A 10,427-nucleotide genomic window follows, 5' to 3' on the forward strand; every position below is an offset into this window, starting at 1 on the left:
TGCTGGGCTCCGGCGATCCTTCCGCCTCAGCCTTCCGAGTAACTGGAACTACAGGCGTGTACTACCATGCCCGACTGATTTTTGATTTATTGTAGAGATGCGGTCTTGCCATGTTGCCCAGGCAGGTCTCGAACCCGCGGGCTCAGGCAATCCACTCACGTCGGCCTCCCAAGGTGCGGGATTACAGGCTGAGCCACCGAACCTGGCCAGTTCCGGCTACTTGGAAGGCGGAAGCAGAATTACCTTAACCCAGCAGGTCGAGGCTGTGGTGGCTGTGAGTGTGCCACTGCATTTCAGCCTGGGTGGACAGAGTGAGACTCCGACTCCAGAAAAAAAATATCAAAATCTGTAGACACCAAAACTATTTTGTTTTATTTATTTTTGTTTTTTATTTGAGTTGGAGTCTCACTCTGTCACCCAGACTGGAGTGTAGTGGCCGCTCCCGGGCACCACAGCCTCAGCCTTCCGAGTAGCCGGAACTACAGGCGCGCGCTACCACGCCCGGCCAAATTTTTGATTTTATTGTAGAGATGAGGTCTCGCCTGCCCAAGGGGGTTTCGAACCCTCGGGCTCAGGCAATCCACTCACCTCAGCCTCCCAAAGGTGCGGCATTGCAGGCTGAGCCACCGAGCCCGGCTATCAAAACTATTTTAGCTAATAATTTAAACACAGAAACCGCTAATAGATTCAAAAAAGGATAAACGTATAGTTGGAGTAGGAAATGTCAGGTGCCTTTCTTTCAGAATAGGAGAGATCTGATACACAAAAAGTGAATAAATATAGAGTAATTGAATAATATAATCCACAATCTACAAACTTCATTTGATGAATATGTAGAACTTTATATTCTTGAAGCAGGAAATATACATTTTAAATACCTTCAAACCTCTAAAAAAGTTGGTTATGTATGTAGTCCAAAGCAGATGTTAAGTTAAAGAAAAATTAAGTCAAAAGAGATTTTATACTTTGCATTACTTAATAAAATTGGTAATAAATAATGAAACAACCAAAAGATTCTTTTTTTAAGTTTTTTTTTTTTTTTTTTTGAGTTGAAGCCTCACTTTGTTGCCCAGGCTGGAGTGCAATGGCACACTCACAGCCACCCCAACATCGAGCTGCTGGACTCTGACATTCCTTTGCCTCAGCCTTCCAAGTAGCCGGAACTACAGGTGCGTGCTACCACACCCAGCCAATTTGTTTATTTTTATTGTAGAGATGAGGTCTTGCCAAATTGCCCAGGCTGTTCTTGAACCCATGGGCTCAGGCAAATGCCCTTCCCTTGGCATTCCAAAGTGCTGGGATTACAGGCTTGAGCCACCAAGTTCAGCCCAAAAGTTTCTTAACTAATTGGAAAACAGAAATCACACTCCTGGATAAATTTTGAATCAAGAAGAAAATAAAAACCAAATTTATAAACCAGGAAGCAATGAAAAAGAGACGACATGACAACAGAAACTGTGGGCCACCATAAAAATTACACACGGTAGGAAATTTATAGCCTAAAATATTTCACATTATTTATTTATTATTTTTTTGGCTCTTGCTCTGTCGCCCAGGCTGGAGTATACTCCACTCCACTCGCACATTCATGGCTACCCCACCATCGACCTGCTGGACTCCAGCGATCCTTCTGCCTCTGCCTTCCAAGTAGCTGGAACTCCAGGCATGTGCTACCATGCCTGGCTAATATTTTATTTATTGAGATGACATCTTGCCAAGTTGCTCAGGCTGTTCTCAAACCCATGGGCTCAGGCATTCCCCTTACATCGGCCTCCCAAAGTGCTGGGATGACAAGCTTGAGCCACCATGCCTGGCCAAGATTTTCATTATTAATGAACAGTAACTAAAAGGAATTTAGAGCTCATCTTAAGAAATTAGGAAAATAACAGCAAAAGCAAGCAAGAGGGAGTTAATAAAGATAACTGGAGTAAATAAAAAATTATAAAAGTAGCCGGGTTCGGTGGCTCAGCCTGTAATCCGGCACCTTGGGAGGCTGAGGTGAGTGGATTGCATGAGCCCGCAGGTTCAAGACCCGCCTGGGCAACTTGGCGAGCCCTCATCTCTATAATAAATCAAAAATCAGCTGGGCGTGGTAGTACGCGCCTGTAGTTCCAGCTGCTTGGAAGACTGAGGCGGAAGGATCACCGGAGTCCAGCAGGTCGAGGCTGCGGTGGCCGGGAGCGGCCACTGCACTCTAGTCTGGGCGACAGAGTGAGATTCCAACTCAAAAAAAAAAAATTATAAAAGTAGTAAGATAAATAAAGTCTACTATTTTTGAAGTATGATTAATGAGCCTGATGAAGAAAAGAGGGGAAAAAATACATTGGGGAAAAAAAAGAGAAATGATATAGCCATATTCTGGAAGAGAATAAAGAAGTATAAGATAATATGGTTTATTTGCCAGGTATGGTGGCTCATCCTTGTAATCCCAGCACTTTGGGAGGCTGAGGTGGGAGGATTGCTTGAGCCCAGGAGTTTAAAACCAACCTGGATAACATAGCAAGACTTTGTCTCGACAAAAAATAGCAAATTAGCTGGGCGTGATGTCGCATGCCTTACAGCTACTTGGGAGGCTGAGGCAGAAGGATTGCTTAAGCTCAGGATGTCAAGTCTGCATGAGTCATGATCATGCACTTCAGCCTGGGTGAGAGATTTATACCTTGACTCAAAAAAAAAAGGAAAATTATAGTTGCATATATTTATGGGGTACAAACTAATGTTATGATTTGTCAATATAATATAACGTGAAATAATGAAATCAAGCTAAGTAACATATCTATTACTCAAATGCTTATCAGTTTTTGTGGTGAGAACATGACATTTAAAATTTACTCTCAAGCCAGTCTCGGTGGCTGAGCCTGTAATCCCGCACCTTTGGGAGGGTGAGGTGAGTGGATTGCCTGAGCCCACAGGTTTGAGACCCTCCTGGGCAGGCGAGATCTCATCTCTACAATAAATAAAAAAATTAGCTGGGCATGGTAGCGCGCGCCTGTAATTCTGGCTACTTGGAAGGCTGAGGTGGAAGGATCGCCGGAGCCCAGCAGGTCGAGGCTGCGGTGGCCGGGAGCGGCCACTGCACTCCAGTCTGGGCGACAGAGTGAGACTCCAGCTCAAAAAAAAAAAAATTTACTCTCAGTGGCCAGGCATTGAGATCACACCTGTAATCCCTGCACTTTGGGGTGCCAAGGTGGGAGGATTGTTTGAGCCCAGGAGCTTGAGAAGAGCCTAGGCAACATAGCAAAACCTCATCTCTACAAAAGTAAATAAAAACATTAGCTGGATGTGGTAGCATGTGCCTGTAGTCTCAGCTACTCGGGAGGCTGAATCACAAGGATCACCTGAGCCCAGGAGGTCGAGGCTGCAGTGAGCTGTGTTTGTGCCACTCACTACCCTCTAGCCTGGGTGACAGAGTGAGCCCCTGATTCAAAAAAAAAAAAGAAGAAAATATTTACTTTCAGCTATTTTGAAATGTTCAGTACATTATAATTTGCTTTATCACCACACTGTGCGGCATGTCTCAAAAAAAATATGCGTCTTGTCTACTTGAGGCTTTGTACCCTTTGAACATCACTTCTCCATTCTTATTTTTTATGTTTCAATTTTTTTATAGTCATAAAGAGAAAAAAAAACATCACAAGCATGTGAATTCAAAGCTTGAGTTCTTGATAACCTTCAAATTACAAGTGATTCCAGTGTTAACATTACTTTACCCCAATTAATTTAATGAAGCTTGTGCAGTCTTAATACCAAATTCTTTACAAAAAGGAGAAAACTATAGATGTCTCATATATGAATATAAGTGTTAAGTTGTTTAGTAAAATTTTAGCAAATATAATTCCCCAGTGGATCAAAAGAATAATATGCTGCAACTAGGTAGGTTTTAAGAATTTAAGAATAGTTTCAAATCAGGAAGCCTACCAACAAACCATATGATTATATCAGTTGGTGCTGAGAAAATAAAATGCAGCAACCACTCCTAATTAAAAACTGAAGGTAAAGTAGGAATGTAAGGAAATTACTTCAACATTTTAAACTATTTGAGAAAACAGAAAGAAAACCCAGTAAACATTCTAAGCTGTAAGGTGATAAAGCTGTGTTTATGAAAATCTATAGTAAGGCATTGATGATTGTTACTGTTTTGTTTTTTTTTTCATTTTCAATATTGTAGCTATTTTAGCAAAATCGATAAGACCACAAAATAGAGCAGTAGAAACATTGGAAAAGAGATAACTGTATCTCTTCCTGCTGATAGAGTGTATGTATACCTGGAAAATCTGAGTTTCTTATTTCTGGTATAGGATGGGAAAGTAGAGGCCCAAGGCTTCATTTGTTTTTGTTTTGTTTTGTTTTTCGTAGAAGTCTCACTCTGTCACCCATGTGGGAGTGCAGTGGCACACTTCATGGTTACCGCAATCTAGACTTGCTGGGCTCAGGTGATCCTTCCACTTCAGCCTTCCATGTAGCTGGACCACCAGACGTGCATCACCATGTCCGGCTAATTTTTCTTGTTTATTGTAGAGATGAGGTCTTGCCCAGGCTTGTTTCAAACCCCTGGACTCAGGCAGTCCTCTCGCTTCCGCCTCCCAAAGTGCTGGGATTACAGGTGTGAGCATTGTGCCCAACAAAGCCTTCATTTGTGTAGTGACTTTTCCAAAGTAAAGATTGCTTCAAGACAGCATAGCCCTAGCTGGGCTTGGTGGCTCAGCCTGTAATCCCGCGCCTTTGGGAGGCTGAGGTGAGTGGATTGCCTGAGCCCGCGGGTTCGAGACCCGCCTGGGCAGCAAGACCTCATCTCTACAATAAATCAAAACTCAGGCGGGTGTGGTAGCGCGCGCCTGTAATTCCCGGCACTCGGAAGGCTGAGGCGGAAGGATCGCCGGAGCCCAGCAGGTCGAGCCTGCGGTGGCTGGGAACGGCCACTGCACTCCAGTCTGGGTGACAGAGTGAGAATCCAACTCAAAAAAAAAAAAAAAAAAAGAGACAGCATAGCCCATCCAAAACCAGATAAAGACATTACATTACAAGAAAACTACAGACTAAGGCCCCTCACAAACATAGATGAAAAAATGCTCAACATAATATTAGCATGTTGGATCCAGCAATACATCAAAAGGATAACACAGAGCTATGTAGAGGATTCCCAGTAATGTCAGTATTGTTCAACGTTTGAAAATCAATGTAATTTGACATAGTAACAAAATAAATAATAAAAAAGCATGATCATTTCAATAGAAGCAGAAAAGGCATTTGAAAGGGGCATACCTCATCAACAAGGGTACCTGCATGATCAGTGTTTGTATACCTAACCCTGAATTGTACCCTACATGTTTATAATAAATAAATAAATTTTATTTATTTATTTATTTATTTATTTATTTATTTTTGAGTTGGAGTCTCACTCTGTCGCCCAGACTGGAGTGCAGTGGCCGTTCCCAGCCACCGCAGGCTCGACCTGCTGGGCTCCGGCGATCCTTCCGCCTCAGCCTTCCGAGTAGCCGGAATTACAGGCGCGCGCTACCACACCCGGCTGATTTTTTGATTTATTATAGAGATGATGTCTTGCTTTCCAGGCGGGTCTTGATCCCGTTGGCTCAGGCAATCCACTCACCTCAGCCTCCCAAAGGCGTGGGATTACAGGCTGAGCCACTGAGCCTGGCTAAATAAATAAATTTTTAAAAAGAATACCTATTAAGAAGGAAGAGCTATGCCAAAAGCTATGGATACCAGAAAAAAAGAAAGAAAGAAAAAAATCAGTATCCATTTATGATAAAAACTCTCAGTAAACTTTCGGTAGAAGGGAATTTCCTTAATCTGATAAAGACTGAACACTTTTCCTCTAACAAGACAAGGATGTCTGCTCTCACCAATTCTACTCAGCATTGTATTGGAAGTCCTAGCCAGTGAAATAAGGCATACAAAAGAAATAAAAGGAATGCAGATTGGGAAGGAAGAAATAAAATTCTCTCTACTTACAGTTGACAAAATTAACTACATAAAAATCCCAAGGAATTTACAAAAAATCTCCTGGAACTAAGTGGTTTTTCTGAAGGTTGCAGGATACAAGGTTAATACACAAAAAAGCAATTATATTTCTATATGCTAGCAATGGATAATTGGAAATCACAATTTTTTTTTTTTTGAGTTGGAGTCTCACTCTGTCACCCAGATTGGAGTGCCGTGGCCGCTCCCGGCCACCACAGCCTCGACATGCTGGGCTCTGGCGATCCTTCTGCCTCAGCCTTCCGAGTAGCTGGAATTACAGGCACGCGCTACCACGCCCAGCTAATTTTTTGATTTATTGTAGAGATGAGGTCTCGCTTGCCCAGGCGGGTCTGGAACCCGTGGGCTCAGGCAATCCACGCACGGAAATCACAATTTTTAACAAGTACCATTTGCAATAGTATAAATATAACAAAATATTTGCAGAATCTGTAAGTTGAAAACTATAAAACACTGATGAAAGAAATCAAAGAAGACTTAAATAGATTGATTGGGGTTGGAAGGCTCAATATTATTAAGATGTTAATCTTATTGAAATTACCTAGAGATTCAAGGCAGTTACGTTAAAATCTTAGTGGGAATTTTTAGAGATGTTGACAAGCTGATTCTAAAGTCAATAGGAAAAGGCAAGGGAACTAGAACAGTCAGAAAAATTTTGATAAAGTAGAAAAAGTTTAGAGAATTCATGTTAACTGATTTCCAGACTTACTCTAAAGCTACAGTAATTAAAACATGTATGGTATTGGCAAAAATATAGGCACAGATCGATTGAACAGAATAGAGTTCAGAAATAGTACTAAACAAATATGGTCAAGTGATATTTTTTTTAAGTTCAATGGCAGCAGACAGCAGATGCTATCGCTACTATTCTGCCTGCTGTACCCTTTACAACATATCTTCTCATTAATAAATCTACCTTTCTTGTGTTTTTTTTTTTTTTTTTTTTTTGAGTTGGAGTCTCACTCTGTCGCCCAGAGTGGAGTACAGTGGCCACTCCTGGCCACTGCAGCCTCGACCTGCTGGGCTCCGGCGATCCTTCCACCTCAACCTTCCAAGTAGTTGAAACTACAGGCGCTCACTACCACACCTGGCTAGTTTTTGATTTTTATTGTAGAGACAAGGTCTTGCCAAGTTGCCTGGGTGGGTCTTGAACCCACGGGCTCAGGCTGTCCACTCTCTTTGGCCTCTCAAAGTGCTTACAGGCTGAGCCACTGAGCCCGGCCAAATCTACCTTTCTTAACTAAGAAAACATTACAATGGCAATTTAGCATAGAAAGGTTCAGCAAACATGGTGGCTCGTGCCTGTAATCCTAGCAATTTGGGAGGCCAAGACGGGCAAATTGCTTGAGCCCAGGAGTTCGAGACCAGTCTAGGCAGTATAGCGAAGCCTTGTCTCTACAAAAATCACAAAATAAACTGGATGTGGTGATAATCCCAGTTATTTGAGGGGCTGAGGCAGAAGGATTGCCTGAGCCCAAGAGGTCAAGCCACTGCACTACAGCCTGGACAACAGAGTGAAACTTTGACTCAAAAAGAAGAAGAAGAAGAAAATAAAAGGGTAGTTTTTCTTTTCTTTTTTTTTTGAGTTTGAGTCTCATTCTGTCACCTAGGATGGAGGGCAATGGCACACTCACAATCACTGCAGCCTCTATTTGCTGGGCTCAGGTGATCCTTCCAAGTAGCTGGAACCACAGGCAAGAGCCATCATACCCAGTTTATTTTTCTTGATTTTTGTAGAGATGAAATCTCGCCAAGTTGCCCAGGCTGGTCTCGAACCTGTGGGCTCAGACAGTCCTCTCATCTTGGCCTCCCAAAGTGCTGGGATTATAGGCGTGAGCCACCATGCCCAGCCTAGAAACTAATTTTTTCAAAAAAGATGCTGAACAGTTAGACATGCATATTCAACAAAATGAATCTCAGCCTAAATCTCCCACCTTATACAAAAACTCAAAATGGAGCATGAACTAAAAAAAGTAAAACATAAACAGTAAAACTTTTAGGAGAAAACATAAAAGAAAATTTTTGTGACCTGTGGTTAGGCAAATAATACTTGACTAAAACAGTGAAAGCATGATTCGTAAAAAAAAAAAAACAAAAAAAAAACATAAAATTGACTTCAAAAAAATTAAAGTATTTCCTCTGTGAAAGACACTGTTAAGAGAAAGAAAAGGTAATCCACAGACTGGCAGAGAGTATTTTCAAATCTTTTATATGACAAAGGTCTTATATCTGACTATAAGATATAAAGAACTCTCAATACTCAATAATAAAATCAAACAACCCAGTTAAAAAATGAACTAACGATTTCAACAGACATTTTACCAAAGAAGATGAAATATGTATGGCAAGTAAGCACATGAAAAGATGCTCAATATCATTAATCATTAATAGAAATTAAAACTATAATCTGATGTTCTCTATATACCTTATACACCTACTAGAATGACTAAAAACAAGCAAAAAATTTCTGACAGTCTCAACTACTGGTGAGGATAGTGCATGTGGAGAAGCTCTCAAATATTCTCATATATTGCTGGTGGAAACACAAAATGTAGAATCACTTTGGCACTTTGTTGGTTTCTTGTAAAGTTAAACATGTGGCCCATCAATCCTACTTGATTTTTTTTTTAATTACATAAGATGTGTAATGTGCCTAGGCCATAACAAAGTTTAAGGGAGACATATCTCACACATGTGCCTGAAAACCCAGTCATCACACTTATGAACCACAAAAGGATCCCACTTGAAATATTTACCCAAGAACCTCATGTTCACATGAAAACCTGTATATGAGTTTTCACAGCAGCTTTATGTGTAATTGCCCCAACTAGAAATCACCCAAATATCCTTCATTTGTGGAATAGATAAAAAGACTAGTACATTCGTAAGTGGAATACTATCCAATAATTAAAAGCAGCAAACTATTTGATACTTGAAACAATATGGATCATTATACTAAGTGAAAGATACCTGGCTCAAAAACTAGATAAATACTGTCTACTTTTGGAATAAACAGACTTGTAGGACTAATAAATAATGTTTTCCAGGGTTTAGAGTGAAGAGAGGATTTGACTCTAAAGGGACAGCACAAAGAAGTTTTTTATTGGTGTGGGGGTGGTGTGATGGAGCTGTTCTGTATTTTGATTTTGGTAGTGATTACATGACTATGTATTTGTTGAAATTCATGGAACTATATATCAGAAGAGCCAGGTTTACTAAATGTAAATTTTAGAATAAAGTTAAACATGTGACTTAGGAAAAAAAGTTGAGAGAGTATCAGTCCCCACAGCCTTAACACAAAAATACCTTACTGAGGCTCCAGACAAATGGAAAGATATAGACCATGTACTTAGATGATTTTTAGATGCCAGTTTTTGCTGAATTAATATATACACCTAATATAATTCTAATTAGAATTCCAACAGATTCTCTTTTATTTTAATTGGAAAAGTAGTCATAATGTTTGTATGGAATATAAAAGATAAGAATAGCCAAGAAAATAATGAAGAATAGGAAAGTGACTTGCCTTACCAGTTATTAAACATACTTGGAAGTCACTGAATTGAAACAGTATTTTAAACTAACATGGGAATAGATTGGTGGAAGGAAGCAGAACCCAGTATAGATGGAAACTTAACATATGACAAACGTGTTCTTCAAGTGAATGGAAAAAAAATAGTTAAGTGATGCTAGTGCAACTGATTGACCATCTGGAAGAAAATACTCCATATACAACACTGAATTCCAGGTGGATTAAAAACTTAAATACAAAAAATAAAGTCTTAGGAAACTAAAACTTAGGTGTGTCTTTACATTAGCTGGGTGACTGTGGTTGTCATCTGAGGAAAAGACTCTTCCATGCCAGTCATCTTCTTCTAGTTTCCAGAGATAACTGCATTACTCATTTGTGTATCCATCTAGTCCTTTTTCTATGCATTTATACAAGAAAATGTAGCTGTAGAACATTTAGTATTGTTCAGAATGGTTCTTTTTTTGAGTTGGAGTCTCACTCTGTCGCCCAGACTGGAGGGCAGTGGTCGCTCTCGGTCACCGCAGCCTCGACCTGCTGGGCTCCGGTGATCCTTCTGCCTCAGCCTTCCAAGTAGCTGGAACTACAGGCGTGCGCTACCATGCCCGGCTAATTTTTTTGATTTATTGTAGTGATGAGGTTTCGCCAAGTTGCCCAGGCGGGTCTGGAACCTGCGGGCTCAGGCAATTCACTCACCTTGACCTCCCAAAGCACAGGATTACAGGCTGAGCCACTGAGCCTGGCAGAATGGTTCTTTTTTATGTATAAAGTGTTATATTGTAAATTATTTTCAGATTATATATATATATTTTTTTTAATTTATTTTTTTATTTTTGTTTTTATTTATTTTTTATTTTTTTTGAGTTGGAGTCTCACTCTGTCACCCAGACTGGAGTGC

The 10,427-nt window shown here is 40.5% G+C and overlaps 1 protein-coding gene and 1 pseudogene across 3 annotated transcripts in view; one reads left to right on the forward strand and one right to left on the reverse strand.

The window, feature by feature from the left end:
• Positions 1-9,869, reverse strand: part of LOC110596067 — a 16,410-nt pseudogene extending 6,541 nt beyond the window's left edge.
• The window catches only part of WNK3 (WNK lysine deficient protein kinase 3), a 127,831-nt gene that overhangs the window by 19,293 nt on the left and 98,111 nt on the right, over positions 1-10,427 (forward strand). The gene's annotated exons all lie outside the window — the stretch shown is intronic.

The sequence above is a fragment of the Carlito syrichta genome, unplaced genomic scaffold, assembly GCF_000164805.1.
Source record: "Carlito syrichta isolate Samal-C Ts95f unplaced genomic scaffold, Tarsius_syrichta-2.0.1 Scaffold306175, whole genome shotgun sequence".
Lineage (NCBI taxonomy): Eukaryota > Metazoa > Chordata > Mammalia > Primates > Tarsiidae > Carlito > Carlito syrichta.